We start from the raw sequence: 19,607 nt of genomic DNA, 5'->3' as shown, positions 1-19,607 counted from the left end.
ACGAGCATCAATACTCATTGGACCGCATACATCAGTATGTATTATTTCCAATAAGTCTATTGCTCGTTCCATTGTTCCAGAGAACGGAGTCTTAGTCATGTTGCCCATAAGGCATGGTTCGCAAGCACCAAGTGATTCCAAAAGCCCATCAGCATGGAGTTTCTTCATGCGCTTTACACCAATATGACCTAACTGGTAGTGCCACAAATAAGTTGCACTATCATTATTAAACTTATACCTTTTGGCTTCAATACTATGAATATGTGTATCACTACTATCAAGATTTAGTAAAAATAGGCACTCATCAAGGGTGCATGACCATAAAAGATATTACTCATATAAATAGAACAAGCATTATTCTCCGATTTAAATGAATAGCCGTCTCGCATCAAACAAGATCCAGATATAATGTTCATGCTTAACGCTGGCACAAAATAACAATTATTTAGGTCTAAAACTAATCCCAAAGGTAGATGTACAGGTAGCGTGCCGACGGCGATCACATCGACTTTGGAACCATTTCCCATGCGCATCATCACCTCGTCCTTAGCCAATCTTCGCTTAATCCGTAGCCCCTGTTTTGAGTTGCAAATATTAGCAACAGAACCAGTATCAAATACCCAGGCGCTACTGTGAGCATTAGTAAGGTATACATCAATAACATGTATATAAAATATACCTTTCACTTTGCCATCCTTCTTATCCGCCAAATACTTGGGGTAGTTCCACTTCTAGTGCCCAGCCCCTTTGAAGTAGAAGCACTCAGTCTCAGGCTTAGGTCCAGACTTGGGCTTCTTCACTTGAGCAGCAACTTGATTGTCGTTCTTCTTGAAGTTCCCCTTCTTCCCTTTGCCCTTCTTCTTGAAACTGGTGGTCTTGTTGACCATCAACACTTGATGCTCCTTCTTGATTTCTACCTCCGCAGCCTTTAGCATCGCGAAGAGCTCGGGAATTGTCTTATCCATCCCTTGCATATTATAGTTCATCACGAAGCTTTTGTAGCTTGGTGGCAGTGATTGAAGAACTCTGTCAATGACACTATCAACCGGAAGATTAACTCCTAGCTGAGTCAAGTGATTGTGGTACCCAGACATTTTGAGTATGTGTTCACTAACAAAACTATTCTCCTCCATTTTGCAGCTGTAGAACTTATTGGAGACTTCATATCTCTCAATCCGAGCATTTGCTTGAAATATTAACTTCAACTCCTGAAACATCTCATATGCTCCATGACGTTGAAAATGTCATTGAAGTCCCGGTTCTAAGTCGTAAAGCATGGCACACTGAACTATCAAGTGGTCATCAGCTTTGCTCTGCCAGGTGTTCATAACATCTGGAGTTGCTCCTGCAGCGGGTTTGGCACCTAGCAGTGCTTCCAGGACGTAATTCTTCTGTGCAGCAATGAGGATAATCCTCAAGTCACGAACCCAGTCTGTGTAGTTGCTACCATCATATTTCAACTTAGCTTTCTCTATGAACGCATTAAAATTCAATAGAACAACAGCACGGGCCATTTATCTACAACAACATAGACATGCAAAATACTATCAGGTACTAAGTTCATTATAAATTAAAGTTCAATTAATCATATTACTTAAGAACTCCCACTTAGATAGACATCCCTCTAATCATCTAAGTGATCACGTGATCCATATCAACTAAACCATGTCTGATCATCATGTGAGATGGAGTAGTTTTCAATGGTGAACATCACTATGTTGATCATATCTACTATATGATTCATGCTCGACCTTTCGGTCTTAGTGTTCCGAGGCCATATCTGCATATGCTAGGCTCGTCAAGTTTAACCCGAGTATTCTGGTTGTGCAAAACTGGCTTGCACCCGTTGTATGTGAACATAGAGCTTATCACACCCGATCATCACGTGGTGTCTCGGCACGATGAACTGTAGCAACGATGCATATTCAGGGAGAACACTTATACCTTGAAATTTAGTGAGAGATCATCTTATAATGCTACTGCCGTACTAAGCAAAATAAGATGCATAAAGGATAAACATCGCATGCAATCAATATAAGTGATATGATATGGCCATCATCATCTTGTGCCTTTGATCTCCATCTCCAAAGCACCGTAATGATCACCATCATCACCGGCTTGACACCTTGATCTCCATCATAGCATCATTGTCGTCTCGCCAACTATTGCTTCTACGACTATCGCTATCGCTTAGTGATAAAGTAAAGCAATTACATGGCGATTGCATTTCATACAATAAAGCGACAACCATATGGCTCCTGCCAGTTGCCGATAACTGTGTTACAAAACATGATCATCTCATACAATAATTTATATAATCACGTCTTGACCATATCACATCACAACATGCCCTACAAAAACGAGTTAGACGTCCTCTACTTTGTTGTTGCAAGTTTTATGTGGCTGCTATGGGCTTAGTAAGAACCGCTCTTACCTACACATCAAAAACCACAACACGGTATAGTGATTGCTTTTTGATCTTCAGAAAGAGCCATGTTCATTGAATCCAATCAACTAAAGTTGGAGAAACTGACACCCGCCAGCCACCTGTGTGCAAAGCACGTTGGTAGAACCAGTCTCATGAACGCGGTCGTGTAATGTCGGTCCGGGCTGCTTCATCCAACAATACGACTGAATCAAGAAACAACTAGTGACGGCAAGCAATATGTATATACCCACGCCCACAACTCCTTTGTGTTCTACTCGTGCATATAACATCTACGCGTAGACTTGGCTCTAATGGCACTGTTGGGGAACGCAGTATTTCAAAAAAATTCCTACGATCACGCAAGATCTATCTAGGGATGCATAGCAACGAGAGGGGAGAGTGTGTCTACGTACCCTCGTAGACCGAAAGCGGAAGCGTTAAGTAACGTGGTTGATGTAGTCGAACGTCTTCGTGATCCAACCGATCAAGTATCGAACACACGGCACCTCCGCGATCTACACACGTTCAGCTCGGCGATGTCCCTCGAATTCTAGATCCAGCTGAGGCCGAGGGAGAGTTTCGTCAGCATGACGCGGTGATGATGAAGTTACCGATGCAGGGCTTCGCCTAAGTACTACGACAATTTGACCGAGGTGGAAATCTATAGAGGGGGGCACCGCACATGGCTAAGAGATCAACTTGTGTGTCTATGGGGTGCCCCCCTCCCCCATATATAAAGGAGTGGAGGAGGGGAGGGCCGGCCCTCTATGGCACGCCCCAAGGGGGGATTCCTACTCCTAGTAGGAGTAGGTTTCCCCCCTTCCCTAGTTGGAGTAGGAGAAGAAGGAAGAGGGAGAGGGAAAGAAGGAAAGGGGGCCAGGTCCCCTCCCAATTCGGATTGGGATTGGGGGGGCATGCGCCTACCACTTGGCCGCTCCTCCTCTCTCCCACCATGGCCCATTATGGCCCATTAACTCCCCGGGAGGTTCCGGTAACCCCCCGGTACTCCAGAAAATGCCCGAACCTATCCGAAACCTTTCCGGTGTCCAAACATAGCCTTCCAATATATCAATCTTTATGTATCGACCATTTCGAGACTCCTCGTCATGTCTGTGATCACATCCGGGACTCAGAACTATCTTCGGCTCATCAACTCACATAACTTATAATACATATCATCATCAAATGTTAAGCGTGCGGACCCTACGGGTTCGAGAACTATGTAGACATGATCGAGACTCATCTCCGGTCAATAACCAATAGAGGAACCTAGATGCTCATATTGGTTCCTACATATTCTATGAAGATCTTTATTAGTCAAACCGCATAACAACATATGTTTGTTCCCTTTGTCATCGGTATGTTACTTGCCCGAGATTCGATCGTCGGTATCATCATACCTAGTTCAATCTCATTACCGGCAAGTCGCTTTACTCGTTCCGTAATGCAACATCCCACAACTAACTCATTAGTCACATTGCTTGCAAGGCTTATAGTGATGTGCATTACTGACAGGGCCAAGAGATACCTCCCCGACAATCGGAGTGACAAATCCTAATCTTGGTCTATGCCAACTCAACAAACACCATCGGAGACACCTGTAGAGCATCTTTATAATCACCTAGTTATGTTGTGACGTTTGATAGCACACTAAGTGTTCCTCCGGTATTCGGGAGTTCCATAATATCATAGTCATAGGAACATGTATAAGTTATGGATAAAGCAATAGCAATAAACTAAACGATCATAGTGCTAAGCTAACGGATGTGTCAAGTCAATCACATCATTCTCTAATGATGTGATCACGTTCATCAAATGACAACTCATGTCTATGGCTAGGAAACTTAACCATCTTTGATTAACGAGCTAGTCAAGTAGAGGCTTACTAGTGACACTCTGTTTGTCTATGTATTCACACATGTACTAAGTTTCTGGTTAATACAATTCTAGCATGAATAATAAACATTTATCATGATATAAGGAAATATAAATAACAACTTTATTATTGCTTCTAGGGCATATTTCCTTCACTTCTTCACCTTTCCCTCACCACGATCTCTCTCATCTCTCTGCCCTCTCTACAGGATCCGTGCCGCCGCCTTGAGCACCTACCACCGACGCCACCACGGACAGCCACCGCCTGGATCCGGCCCACCGTCATCAAGCCTCGTCGTCGGTCGTCACGTACCTCCCCGCCGCCTGCTACACATCACCGGCGTTGCCCCGTCTGCCTACGGCGTTGACCCAAGCGACTCGAGTGCCTTGCACCGCCAGCGCCACCCATCCTGCCTGCATCGTTGACCCGAGCGGCTCGAGCGCCCCGCTCTGTTTATACTAACTGAGGTCCTCCATCAATACAATTATCATGTTGCCATGTAGCACATAGTTACATTTACAGTAGATAAATTGGGGAGCTTGGCTCATGAAACAATTGTCTTAATAATTCCGGTGATTAAAGTAGTATACATATCAATGGTATCAAGTCTGCAAGTTTTCTCAAGCTCGATACCAGCCACGTGACCTTGAGAAAAGCATAGTGTACTTCATGTATGATGCCCAATGTGCAATGCCCCGGGCCATTCAAAATCTTGCTGCTGATTACTTTTGCACATGCAGTGTTAAATTCATTTTACTTTTAATTTTTTGTACTGCCTGCTTAAATTCAGTTTACTTCTTATATATAAATGATGAATATTCAATTTAAGGGTCATATTTGTTGTCAATGATGTCGAAATATGCGCAATAATCTGAAATTTATGAGTACTTTTACAAATCTGCTATGCGGACATAGCGTCTGCAATATCACCCGCAATCCACAATCCGCTATGCCGACCCCAATCCGCTGCCACCCCGCTATCTATTATTTAAAATCTTGCTGTTATGAGAAAGTGGTATTGTCCTTGAGAAGTGCTTCATCTGTGTTGTTTTAAATATTTCCTTTCCTTTTTCCGAGCAAACAGGGATGTTAGCATTTAGTTGTCCTCTTGTCTTTGCACAACAGGCCTTTGAAGAAGAATATGGAGTACATGAAGTGACTAGTTCCGATTATGCCGGGGTGAAGAAGCCTTGTCTATCTTCTCATCAGAAGGAGCAGTTGAAGGATGGTTACATTACTCCCCACAAGACCAAACTAACTTCAGCTCAGAAGGACTGACAGATCTCCATCTTTTTTGCTGTGATGCACAAGTACATTGTTGTTCTAGGATTCTTTCTGGTGAGTTCCATTTTTTAAAGTGTGCTCTACAAGGACCATGTAGGTGTCTGTTTAAACTGTCAATTCATAGTACAGTTTGCTTTATACTAATCACTTTTTTGTATTTGTGCAAACAGGGGTGCTTAGCTTGATTTCAATGGGAACTGCACAAAATGTTCATGAATACATCGAATCATTCATTTCCACCACAAGAAAGGAGGTGCTGATATGTTCAAGGCGTTGCAACATATAAAGGCGAAATCATACAAGCTACACGTGAATTTGGTTGATTTTGGTGGAACTGCACAAAAAGAACAGCTGGTTTATTTAGCACGAGGTGCCATATCAATGCCCGAACTGATGGCAAACCCTGCCCATTCCACAATCGTAGGCATTTGATATTTTGGAATGGGAAAACCTTGTTAAAGTTTGCTCATTGATGTACACAAAACAACACGCATTTGACATTTTGGAATGGCACAACCTTGTCAAATTTTTCTCACTGATGTTAGCAAGAAGACATGCGTTTGATAATTTTGAATGGGACGCCCTTTGCTATCAGCAGCATCGATTGATTTTTCTTTATTGTTTAGTAGTGAAGTAAATATTGACTCTGACATGTGAATCGCTGAGATGCATAATCATCAATTGTTTTGAATGTTTTCTATGAATTGTCAGGCGTGTGTGTTTGATTGCAATGTACATGAACGCTAAAAAGCAGCTCAAACTCTTTGTACTCCCTTTGTTCCTTTTTACTTTGCATATTATATTTCTTTCAAGTCAGTTGATTTTACAGTGTGAATAATCCTAGTACGTATTGTTTTGCATGTTCATCCAATGCCAGTGATACAAGAATTCAAACTAACTGAACTAAATTCATTCATACACGGTTGGATTTCATATAAACATGCCAGATTTCATTACATTTCATACATTCTTCAACTAAAAAGGGGTGCGCTGGAGGTATAATTAATTAACCAAATCTACCCACTTCTGTCCAGCTGAGCCGAACAGAAGCTTATTCTCCAGCGGACTGAGCTTCAGTGACTTAACTGCAGGTGTAGTTTCATAACTGACATGTGGCCCAGATGCCTATTGGGCCCACGTGTCAATGACCCAACTGCACCAGCAGTTAAGTAACTGAAGTAGCGTCCTTCTCCAACATAGATCTCCGACTCCACGTCACCGCCAAGAAGCTAATCGGCCATCAGTGGTCAACCCGCCTAGCTTGGCTTCAACTGGAGGGTAGCAGCGGTGGCCTTACTTGGACCCGAGCAGCGGCGACCTACCGTGTTCTACTCTTCCTCATTTTCTGTGTGGCGCAGCCTCGTTGGGAGCGGGGCAGGGCCTCGACGGAGCCGGTGAAGTCATCTGTCTTGTTGCCGGCGGGGCGACGCTTCGGCAGAACGGGGGAAATCCTCCCCTCGTTGCCGGCAGGGTGGGGCCTCGGCTAAGTCGGCGATGTCCTCTACCTCATTGTTGGCGGGCGGGGCCTCGGCAGAGTAGGGCCTCGCCGAAGCCGGCAAGGTCCTCTGCCTCGGTGCCGGCGGGGTGGGGCCTCGGTGGAGCTGGCAGTGTCCTCTGCCTCGTTGTTGGCGTCACGGGGCCTCGGCGGAGCAGGGCCTCGTCGAGGACAGCGGAGCAGGCTCGTCGGAGCCGGCATTGTCCTCTGCCTAGTCCTCGGTCTCACCAAACAGCGCCTCGCCCGCTTCATCGCCCTCTTTGTAGGCGGCGGCAGCCTCCGCCAGCACTCGAGGCGGCCCTCGCGGGCGGAGCGGTACGACTAGAGCAGCGCCTCCTGCTCTGCGGCGATCTGCTCCTCCGCCTGCAGGTGCCCCTGGAGGAGATAGTGGTTCTAGGCGGCGTCGGCCTACACCTCCCGGAACTTCTCCTGGCGCTTCTGCCTCACCGTGTTCATGTATTTGGAATGGGCCTCGCTGATGGTCATGGTGCAATGTACCGGCGAGGATGGCGCGAAGGAGGGGGTTGGCGTCGGATTGTTGACTACAATGTTATCCATTGGGACGTCGTCGTCCTCTGGCTGCCTGCCGGCCAGCCAATCGGCAGCAATGGCTACCATCTCCTTGTGGTTAGTCGTTTGCCCGTCCCAAAGAGCGTTGGAGCGCAAGGAAGCCATGGTGGGTAGTAGTGGTGTGGACAAGAGAAAGGGAATGGAGGCAGATGACTATGGTTATGGCTGGCGCAGCAGTTTATATAGCAATGGTGGGCGGCGGAGGGACGGACGTGTGGCACCGGAGTAGCCGCCTCGGCAACCGTAATGTGGGCGGCAGATGGATGAATGGCACTTGTGTCATTTGAAGGCGGAGAAATTGCCTACAACGGGAAGCGGGGTGGGCAACGCTGACCGTTTCGGGTGGAAAGCGCGCGGGGGCAAGGGAGGCGGTCTGGGTGGGCTAGGGCAGTCAGACTCGTGCTTGGCAGAGGGTTGGTCGAGCAGCCAGACATGCTAGCTCGCCAACAAGCTCGCCGAGCTGAGCGTCGACAATCAAACGATGGACATAGCTTCCGACCAGGAGCCGGCGCCACTGTCCAAGCCGGTTCATGTTGTGTTCACCATATAGCAGGTGCGGCCGCACTTCCACACCCTAATGGTGGAAGAGCTACCAGCGCAGGAGGACCTGTGCTGCAACCTCCGTCTCCTCAACGAGCACTGGTGAACAAGCGAACGAGAATGCCGTCGCGAACATGCGGCCCTATGATCCTGGCTTCCCGAATGAGCAGCGGGCACTGTATCAGACCATCCGTAGGGCCCGCGAGGCCCTCTCCGTCGTCCTTCAAGTTGTTGCGCTCGCCGTGCCGCCGCCGTCTCGCGTTGTCAACATGGTCAACGGACATGAGGAACAAGGAGATGACTTTACTTCGAGAGGATGACAGTGGAGACCCACCAGGGCCATAGCCGCACATACGCAAGTGCCTCCTTATTATGTACAACTATATTTTGTTTGCTTCCTCCTGGTTTCCTAACATCACGGTTCCACACCATTGTCAACCTATGTAGTCAATAAATGAGAGAATTGCACAAGGAGCGGCCGCAAGTTGGGACCAAGCAGCTCGAGCAGTATTTGTGTTTTTCAGGTGTGAGCACTGCAGAGTTTTTCTTGAGCGATGTTTTCGTTGTTGTTCAGAGGAGAGCAAGGAATTAACTGGGCGGGCTGTGGCCCGTCTAGCCCAGGCCAGATATCTAGCCCAGATATGAATTTTTTTCAAGCTAAAAATGGCTAGCCCAGCTATACTTGTTTTTGAGGAATACCCAGGCAAGGTCAACTTGTTATTCTCCACCACGCTAGGCTACAAATCTTTCCAACGAGGGATGCATTAGGCTTAACAAGAAAAGGCTTTAAGAAATAATAAATGGGATGCAATTATAAAAACTGGGCAGTAACTATAGAAAATGCACCAAACACGTAATTACTTTATAATTTTTTTTGGATTTTGAAAATTTTAATTTCATTAATTGTTGCGCGCGCAATGTTTTGTTGGATTTTTACGTAATACAAGTTTATATTGAAATTGTATTTAATTTGACTAGAAATTTCGGGATAAAAATATTTCGGATCCCATGAAAATGTGGAAAATTTTATTGAATTCTATTTTGAACAGTTGGTTGAAATTATTAATCGTTGTCCTAACTAGAAAATGGGTTATACTTTTAACAAACTATAAATGGGTTGTAGTAATTCCATTAGAATTCAAAAATGGTTGTACATTTTTACAAATCGCAAATGGGCTATAAGTTCTCTACCACACACTTGTGGGCCTACTAAGTTGACGCATCCCCTCAAAAAAAGTAAGTTGACGCGTATGCAAGGTTTTGTCAACTTATAGTCAGCACACGGTTCTAGCAGCAGTGGCCGTTGGATGTCCATCCAACGGATGTCGTGGTTGTTCTTCAATCTCGGATATTCTAGCTTCAGCCGCCCAAAAAATGATTCCTCCCCCTGACATCTGGGGCGCACCCTTTCGGAGGCTGACATGTGGGCCTACTAAGTTGATGCGTACCAAGGGCTTTGTCAACTTAGTCAATATAAACGATTCTAGTTGCATTGATCGTACGATGTCCATCCAATGGCTGTCGTGATTCTTCAACCTCTGGTGTTCTTGCTCTAGTCACCCAAAGCAGCGCTGGTCGTACCGCCTGCTCCTGCCTCCCGTGGTCGGCTGTGCTGCCATGGAGGCCTCACTGCCCCTACCACTCACACCGCTGGCCAGGCCCTGCGGCGACGGCAGCCTCACACCGCAGCCAAACCAGTGAATCCGCGTACTCCTCTTCGCGTGGGCATCCACTGCCGCGTCTTCCCCGGCTCCGCATCATCCCCTTCCTAGGCCTCGCCGTCGTCCACTGCCTTGGTGCTCTCGGCGCAACGTGGTTAATGTGGTCAACGAACGACTTCCATCGGAAGAGTACTGTACGTGGAGAGGCTGATAGCTGGGTCCACGACTGCATCAATGAAGTGCCTCCTTATTACACGGAAAATAATGATTCCTCCACCTGACATCAGGGACCCACTGGACGGGCCACCGTATTTCACAAAAAATCATTTCCCCCTGACTGCTGGGACCCACTAGCTACATCTTCGCATGCAAGGAAGTGTGTGACAGTCGGGACCCACCTGGTCGAAGCGTATGTAGCGTTGTCATTCTGGCCGCGAACATGTACGTACATACTGGTCAATGTAGAGGCACGCACATGTTGTAGTAGAGGCGCGCACGTAGCATGTACACGTACGTACAACGGCCAGGGTGCAAGAAAGTAAATACGGCCATGTACGTACATACGGGCGGGGTCTCGAACGCCTACTCGCGCATACGTACGGCCAGGGCTCGTGTACATGGCTGGGTCGGAATGGAGAAACTGCGTCGTCGTCATGTTCATGGGGAGGCAACGGAATGCGTCGTGTTCATAGAGAGGCAACGGAACGCGTGCTGTTCATCGGGAGCCAACTGGCTTGGACGGAACAGCTGATGGAAACGAGGCCTGGCGTACCACAGAACGAAGGAAACGGCCTTGTGTTCAACCGGCCACGGTCAAAACGGGATCATGTTCATCGGGAGGGGTCTGGCGTACCGCAAAACAGAGAAAACGGACTTCTCTTGGACCCCCTACGGTCGAAACGGGGTCTTGTTGATCGGGAGGGGTGTGGCGTACCGCAAAACAAAGGAAACGGACTTGTGTTGGAGCGCTACGGTCGAAACGAGGGTCCTGTTCATCGGGAGGGGTGTGTCGTACCGCAAAACGGGACTCCACGGGATACTGTTCATCTCCACCGTCGACCTCCTCCATCCTCCATGGGCTACTGTTCATCCATCGTCGACCTCCTCCAGCCTCCACCTACGACTGTTTATCCACGGGCCCCTGTTCATCCAGCTTCCACCGCGCGCTCCTCCACAGGCTACTATTCAACCAGCCCTCTCCACGGTGTCCTATTCAACCACCCCTCCATGGGCTGTTGTTCATCCATCCCTCCACCGGCTACTGTTCAACCAGCCCTCCACAGGGTGGTCATGTTCATCCAGCCCTCCACGGGATCCTGTTCATCCACCCCCCAACCGGCTCGATCAATCGGTGTCCTGTTGATCCAGCGGCAACTGCCTCTACTACCACGGGGTCATGTTCATCCAACCCCCCCCCCCCAACAACGCTCATTGTTCACCCAGAGGCATCATCGATTGGCTTCAGTTAGCAGTAGTAGCGAAGGAATCACTCGGGCTCAGTTAACAGCAAGGGATCGATCGATCGCTCGGGTTCAGTAACGTGTAGCCTGCAATGCAATCGCTCGGGTTCAATTAGAGCCCAACGTCTCGCTCAGGTTCAGTTAGAGCCCAACGCCTTGCATACACGTGTGTATGTACGAGAGAAACGCGCATCGCTCGGCCCCCGGCCACCCACCGTAACTGGGAACTCCCCGATATTTTCCTCGCCCTCGCTTCTACCATGGTTTTTTCCGTCATGGACGGCCCAAAGAATGTCATGCAGCTGCATCTCCGGCCCGCCCAGGACGAAAAGCCCATTTTCTTTCATGATTTTTTGTCATAGAAGTAGGATCCCACCACATCTATGATGATATCGGGTTTTGTCACAATTATCGTCATAGAAGTGTCATAAGCATGACAGAACAAAATCCGTTCAGCCCAAAATGTCACGGATATGTCTTTTTTTGTAGTGCTAGCTGCGAATTTTGTCCCTTGTTGGCGTCCTTTCCTGCTTGAGCCTTGGCAGCTTCATCGTCAGTTTCAGGTTCCTCGTCTCCAATACTGTCATCTTCATTGTCTTCATCTGATTAGTCGTCATTCTCGTCAAACTCTTCTTCTTCATCCTCTTCTTTTGAGTTTTTGGAACTCTAGACCTTGCCCTGTTTCTGTTCAGCTCCATTGACCTTGCCCAGTTTGCATGTGCGGGCATTATGTCCGTCGGTCCCCCACACTTGCCGCAAGTGTAGCTATTATGTGTGTCGTCTCCATTGGTAGAAACCTGGGTGGCTCCGATCTACTTCTGCAGCTTTTGCTTGTCGACATTGACAGTATCTGCACGGTGTGGGCATGTGTGCTAATTATGATTGGTCACCACATTGCAGAATCTGCATGCCCTTATCCCGAGAGGTTTGTCGTCCGAGCCGAATTCCACGCGTCTAATGGGGCACGGCGGCTTTTTGGCTGTTGCTTTCGCTGCTTGCGTCTTGCCGTTGCTCCCCTTTATGCATGAGAATATGGGTAGGATGTCCTGTTGTCATGTCGTTCGCCTACAACACCGTCAAGCTCATGATCTTGCACGTGAGGATGCTGCTGCTCTTGAGTGTGCACGTGGGCAGGCTCTGGTTGTTGTTGCTCCTCCTTGTTTTCATAGGTGTCAATATCTCTTAGATGGTTCATCTCAGATAAGATTGTAGCGACATCATCCTCAATTTTTTCTGCTTCGTTATCCATGACATCTCTATTTTTAGCAGAAAGCATGGCAATGAGTTCTTGTTCAAGTCTTTCCATGACGACCGTGACCTCGCCATTTGCTCTTGGCTTCTCAAGCTTTTACTGTGCACCCTCATGTTCAGTTGCAGCAGTGCGCTTTCAATGTAGTATTGGAAGGCCTTGTTTGACGCTACTGTCCTCAAGTCATTTTTGTTGAAGGTTGGCTGGATATTCGGGCGTTTGGTGTATTTCCTGAGGATGTATTTCTCCAAAACGTTGTTAGCCTTATTTGTATGCATCATGCATAGGACATGCAGGTAGAAAATACCTGTTTTTTGGAAGAGGTGCATGTTTCCTGTCATTTCTGTCGAACAAAAACTTGTAAAAAAATTACTACATTCTGTAACATCTTTTTTTTAGTCCTCACCTGTGTGGTCCACAGCTTGCACTCGCAGTCGTATATTTCTCCCACGGGGTCTGCAACCACCTGGAACGCGTGTTGAGACCACGCAAACTGCTTTTGCGGTTTGTTCTAGCGCACAAGGTACTTTGTAGGCTCATCCGTCTCCGTCACCGTGAAGAGGGTGCTTAGTTTTAACCTCTTTCTGATCTTGTTGTACACACCTTGTGAGTAAAGCTTTGCCATCTAAGTGTTGAATCCATAGAGGGTCAGCGTGTTTTATTGTTTCTGCACAAGCAAGAGTGATGAACAAATTATTAGTTTTCTCGTAGCAAAAACTTGTGTAAGTAAGAAAGAATTACTTTAGTAAGCACATTCTTGTCTTACGACAGGTGATAGAGCTATACCCGGTTACCCATTGTCTCCTCGTTCTCTTTCTGCCTCCTGGTTTTGATGCAGGTGTTTACCTGGCTGACAAACCAGTGCAGGTTCTATCTCTCATTTATGAAGTTCTTCTTGAGCACATAGTTCATGCTCTCACTCCATTGTGTGGATGTCATTTTGGCACACAAAATTTCTTTGAAGTAAGATGATATCCATTTCTCGTGCTGTCACATCCCTAGTTCTGGTATGCTCTGAGCTAGCTAGTCATGTGTTGCATCATGTTTATTTCCTTTTAAACTTGAAATGAGGAAAGTGAAAGCCTCAGAAATCAATTTAAAAGAGGGGCAAGAACCCTTAAAAATTGCATTCATTGTTTCCAACATGCCTTCATAAATGTTTGATAATTTTGGCAAGGCTTTGAAGACCAAACCAAAAATAGTGAACATTTATGTGGAATATTTTGGGCACTGAATTTAAATCATTATTGTATTTGAATCTGGAATTATATTCATAATATATGGGATATATTTTCAGATAACTTTGAGATGTTTTATGTGCTGTTGGAAAAGTCCATCTAGCAACATAAATTATTCAGAGGATATTTGGCACTGTTTTGAATTTGTTTAAATTTGAAAACAGTGGCAAAGAAAAAAAAAGAAAACAAAACAGAAGAAATAAAACAGAGACAGAGACTTACCTAACCTCACCTCCGGCCCAGCTTCTGTGTAGCCCAACCAGCCCAACACTGTTGGTCCAGCCCACCTCCTCCTCCCCTTGTCTTCTTCCAGCTCGCGCCAGAAGGATTGGGCGCGTGGTCGCCGCGCGTCTGGCCACCTCCTCCCTCCCTGCCTGCCTGGCTACCCTCGACGCGCCCGGACGACGCCATGCACCCCCTGCACCGCTCCCCTCTCCCCGTGCCCTCTTCCTCCCTGTTCGCCTCTCCCTCTCGCTCACCCAAACCGCGCCGCCGACGCCGATGAGCTACACCACGGCCACATCCACCCCCTCGCTCCCTCTCCGCATCCCTGAGCTCCGCCCTGACCCCGTGGAGCTACCCACCGACGCACACGCTCAGAGGAGGCCGAAATCGACCGGAGCATCGTCGTCTTTATCTCTGGTGCCCGGAGATCGCCGCCGTCAATTCGCCGGCGCAGAAGCCTCCCCGAGCCGTCCGAGCTGCTCAACGACTCCGCTGTGAGGACTCCTTCGTTTTCCCCCTCCTCTCCTGCTCGTTCCCGTGCCGTAGCCGCCATCCCCGCAAGCACCGAGCTCCGGCCATCGCCATTGCCGGCGAACCTCGCGCCTCGGAGCTCTTCCACTCATTTTAGTAGCTCCCGCGTGCTCGCCCAGTCCCTAGGATCCCGATGCGCCTCTCTGCTTTCTGGCTAATGCGCTGCAGCCCTCGCGCCCGTGCAGCCGTAGCTCCGGCAGCCGCCCGGCCCGTCACCATCGCCCCTACACGCTGCCCCAGCACACACCGCGGTCACCACTGGATGCGCCGCATCGCGGGCTTTCTAGCGCGCCTAGCCGCAGCTCGAATCGTGCCCTGTGGGCGATTCCCGAGCCTCCGCCGCGTCTGGTCGTTGCCGGCGGCTAGACGCCGGTGGGTTAGGCCCCGCTGACCAGGGGTTTGACCCCCCCTGGGTCGATGACAGGTGGGGCCAGCCCCCCCCCCTGTTAATTAGTTTAGTTATTTTAACTAACTACCCCCCCTGCTGACACTGACATGCGGGCCCAGGCTCTAATTAAAATTAGGTTAGTTAGTTAGTCACTGACGTGTGGACCCCACACGTCAGGTTTGACTCTGGGCGACCCAGTTGACCTGCTGACGTCATGATGATGTCAGGCTGACGCAATAAGTATTTCTGGATTTAAAAATAACCAGGAAATTCCAGAAAATAGCTAAAACTTCTAAAATTCATAAAAAATTAACCGTAACTCCAAATTAAATAATTTATATATGAAAAATTATCAGAAAAATTCAAGGAATCCATCTATACCATTTTCATGCATGTTTGAACAATGTTTGTCCTCTATTTTGGACAAAACAAATAAATGGCATTTAAATAATCACATATGGAGTTTAAATTTGAATCTTGTATTCAAACCAACCCCATTTAACTTGTTGCTAGATGCATTAGCCCAAAACACATTCATTTTGCCATGTCATGATCATGCATCATATTGTGCATTGCATTGATTGTGTTTCTTTCTGTGTTGCCGGTATTTGTCCCCTCTCGATAGACGTGATACCGATGATGTGATCGTTGACACTGATGAAGACTAAATGTTATCTTCAGAAGTGCCAGGCAAGCAAAACCCCCTTGCTCATTCCGATAAAATCCCACTCTCTCGCTCCTGCTCTCTTTTACTGCATTAGGACAACAACGACATGTTTGATACTTGCTGCGGTAGCTGAACCCTTTATCCTTTGCATGACCTGTCATTGCCACAGTAAATAGATGAAACCCATTAGCATGAGTAGGAGTTGTTTGAGCCCTGTTGTGCCTACTCATTCATGCTTGTTTGTCATGCCTGCTACTGCTTAGAGTTGAGTCAGGTCTGATTCATCGGGGATGAATCAGAGGCGTGTGAACATGTCCTACTGTGTGTGAGCTAAGTGTGTGAACACGATTTGGTAAAGGTAGCGGTGAGAGGCCATGTAGGAGTACATGGTGGGTTGTCTCATTGCAGCCGTCCTCAGGAACTGAGTTCTGTGTTTGTGATCCACGATCAGTTACTACCACACATTGGGCTCCGGGCGCTCCAAGCCCTCTCGACTTATTAATCAACTTGATCTCTGTCCAGGAGTTGCAACTAGTTTCTGGTGTTTGTAGGCAGTGTTAGTAGTCTACCAAGTGGCACCCGGTACAGGTGGGCTTGGGACAGACTAGGCACAGTGGCACGGTGTACCAAGTGGCACCCGGTTGGTGGGCTTGGGAACCCTGCACACATCGTTTGGGGCCGTAAGCGACACCCCGGCCGGATCTCCTTGCGGATGGAACCCGAATAGGCGATAAACCTGGACTAGAGACTTGTTCGGTTAGTCAGGTCGTGGCCGACTCCCTCGCCCGGCTTCCGCTTGAAGGTTGCCGAGGTACATGACGTGTACAGGGCGATAAGTGGCGAAAGCGTGTGTGAAGAAGTACACCCCTGCAGGGTTAACATCATCTATTCGAATAGCCGGATTCCTCGGATATGGAAACTTGGACCCCATTGCATAGTTCATAGACAAGTGAAAGTGGATACTCTAAAACACGCAAGATAAGCGTGAGTGCTATGGATGGCGTTCTCGTAGGGAGACGGGAGCGGATCCATAGTGGTGTATTGATATGGTGAATATGTGGACTCGTGTGCGCCACTTCAAAAGAGTTACTTGCAGTCGTAGTTCAGGATAGCCACCGAGTCAAAGCTGGCTTGCTGCAGTCAAACTCCACCAGCCCCTTTGTTGATAATGATGCATATGTAGTTAGTTCTGATGTAAGTCTTGCTGGGTACATTTGTACTCACGTTTGCCTATTTTATGTTTTGCAGAGAGACTTCAGTCTCACTAGTAGTTCCGCTTGGACTTCGACGTTTAGCTTGATACCTCAGCTACGATCTTGTGCCCTCGGCAGGATCTGATAGATAGTCAGGCTTCTCAGCCTTTTTCATTTATAGATGTCTGTACTCAGACATGATAGCTTCCGCTTGTGCTTTGACTTGTATGCTCTGATTGTTGGGTCATGAGAACCATGTTTGTAATGTCTCGCTCCTCGGAGCCTATTGAATAATCTACTTGAGTCGTAGAGTCATTTTGTAATGCCATGTTGTATTGCACATATCGAGCATATTGTGTGTATGTTATTGAAATGCTTGGTATGTGTGGGATCTGACTATCTAGTTGTTTATCTTTAGTAGCCTCTCTTACCGGGAAATGTCTCCTAGTGTTACCGCTGAGCCATGGTAGCTTGCTACTGCTCTGGAACACTTAGGCTGGCCGGCATGTGTCCTTCTTCGTTCCTGTGTCTGTCCCTTCGGGGAAATGTCACGCTTTGAGTGCCGGAGTCCTGTTAGCCCGCTACAGCCCGGTTTACCGGAGTCCTGCTAGCCCAGTGCTACAGCCCGGACCCACTTGCTGATGACCGACACGTTCGAAGCTGGGTCATGAATGCCTGTCCCTGTAAGTCTGTGCCACTTTGGGTTTACGACTAGTCATGTCAGCCCGGGCTCCTTATCATATGGATGCTAGCGACACTATCATATACGTGAGCCAAAAGGCGCAAACGGTCCCGGGCAAAGGTAAGGCGACACCCGTGGGGATACCGTGCGTGAGGCCGCAAAGTGATATGAGGTGTTACCGGCTAGATCGATGTGACATCGAGTCGGGGTCCTGACACGTGCTCGTTCCACATTGACACCATCATGGCATCATCATGGAGGTTCTACTTATCCATGGGTGCTTTCCGGGCAGCCTCAAACTCAGTTGGCGTGAGGGGCCAGTTGAGGATTGATGTGAATTCATCCTTAAAGGTTTCATGGAGGTTGTACAGGTACGCAAGGTGTTCCCTGTACTTCTTCATAATGTGCCAGTGGCATAGCTTATGTACTGTGTTCCCAAAAACATCTGGGATCACCAACACCATTGTCGGGCACTGGTCTGGTAATGAGAAAAGAGACGTGGAGTGGTTAGCGAATTCTAGTGCATATATACAAATAGAACTGACACAACCATTTTACTATGTTATTTTCCTTTTTGGGGGGTTGGCGGTGGTACCTGTGAGTATATGCATGTAGGAGCCTTCCCTCTCATGCACCTTAAAAATGTTTTGAACAGACACCTGAATGAATCTGCATCCTCATCTTTTATCAGGGCAAAAGCAAAGAATGTAGTCTGCAAGTGGTTGTTAGTACCTATAAACACCCCAAGTAGCATATGGTACTTGTTGTTCTTATATGTGGTGTCAAAGGTCACGCAGTCACCAAAGTCTTGGTATGCCCCTCGGCAGCTTCCGTTCGCCCAGAATATGTTCTTCACTCTATCGGGCTCATCAAGTTGTATGTCGTAGAAGAATTCCTTGTTTATCGCTTTCATCTCCATAAAGAAGTTGATAGTATTTAGGACATCGTCCATATCATCCATCCTTGAATTCTTTGCTTTCCTACATTAAAAGCGAACAGTCATTGAAAAATGCATGTTGAACTGGCATCAGGCCAGGCGTTGCGTAATTGGTTTGTACTGATAGAGGAAAAAAGAGGGGGGTTCTAGGAGAAGAACATGTTTGTACTTATGCGTTAATCGGGTCTTTGGCGTTCATTTCGATGAAGTAGCCACTGGGGTCATCGCCACCCAGTATGCTCATGATTTACTCATGATCAATGCCTTTGAACTACAGGTACTTGACGTACTCCAAGATTGTGTTGTCAAAGTTTTTGTGGGAGTGCAAGAAGACAAGCATTTGGGGGCTGACCACTAGCCTGTGGTTATGTTCCCATCATATCTCCTTTACGACAAGTGTTCCATCATTTTCCTTCTTCATCCTCATTTTAGCCTTGCAGTTAGTCCTGGCAGTGGTCTTGTTCCTCTACTATTCGCATATAAAAACTTCGATTCATAGACTCCATAGCACGTACAATAAAGGTAGACTCGGTTGTTAACCTTAGAACCTTCCCTGACAGCAAAACCTGTGTGCTTTGCATAGATGTTGTAGAAGTCATTTGCTTCTTTGAAAGTTTCAAACCGCATCTCTAGCCTTGGCAGAACGTAAGCTTCAATAGTAGGGGGCTACACGCAACAGTGAGCAAACAAAATATGGTGATGAAAATGTTAGATGGGGTGGTCACAGTACTATGGTATGGACTGTGCTTGTATGTTTTTTCTAAAATTATACTTACATGTGTATAGCTCTATACTGCATCCGGTGTTTGTTGTTCACCCTGGTGTATGGGCGCGGGTGGTGTCACCCTCATCGACAGAAAGACTGTAAGGGAGGCCCCTACAGTATAATTGGTGCAACAAACCCAAATTGCAAGTACCATGCTTTGAACCTGGGTGGGTGGGAAGGCATCAACCCCTTCCCACCACTAGGCTATGCATTAGTCTGCAATGCACCTCTTGGAGGGAGCAATGTTGATGAAGCTCCCCGTCTTTCATTGTACGGCCGTCTTTGGTCAGATTTGTTGTGAGGTTGCTCCTATCTATATGGCTCATATCTACTACTTTGCACCCTGCTAGAGTGGTGAACATTCCTATCTCTTTGCCCTAGTCTTCCCGTCACAACCGCTTTTGCAACACGTATGAT

This window comes from Triticum dicoccoides, chromosome 7A, assembly GCF_002162155.2.
Source record: "Triticum dicoccoides isolate Atlit2015 ecotype Zavitan chromosome 7A, WEW_v2.0, whole genome shotgun sequence".
Lineage (NCBI taxonomy): Eukaryota > Viridiplantae > Streptophyta > Magnoliopsida > Poales > Poaceae > Triticum > Triticum dicoccoides.
Note: the sequence above shows the minus strand (reverse complement) of the source record.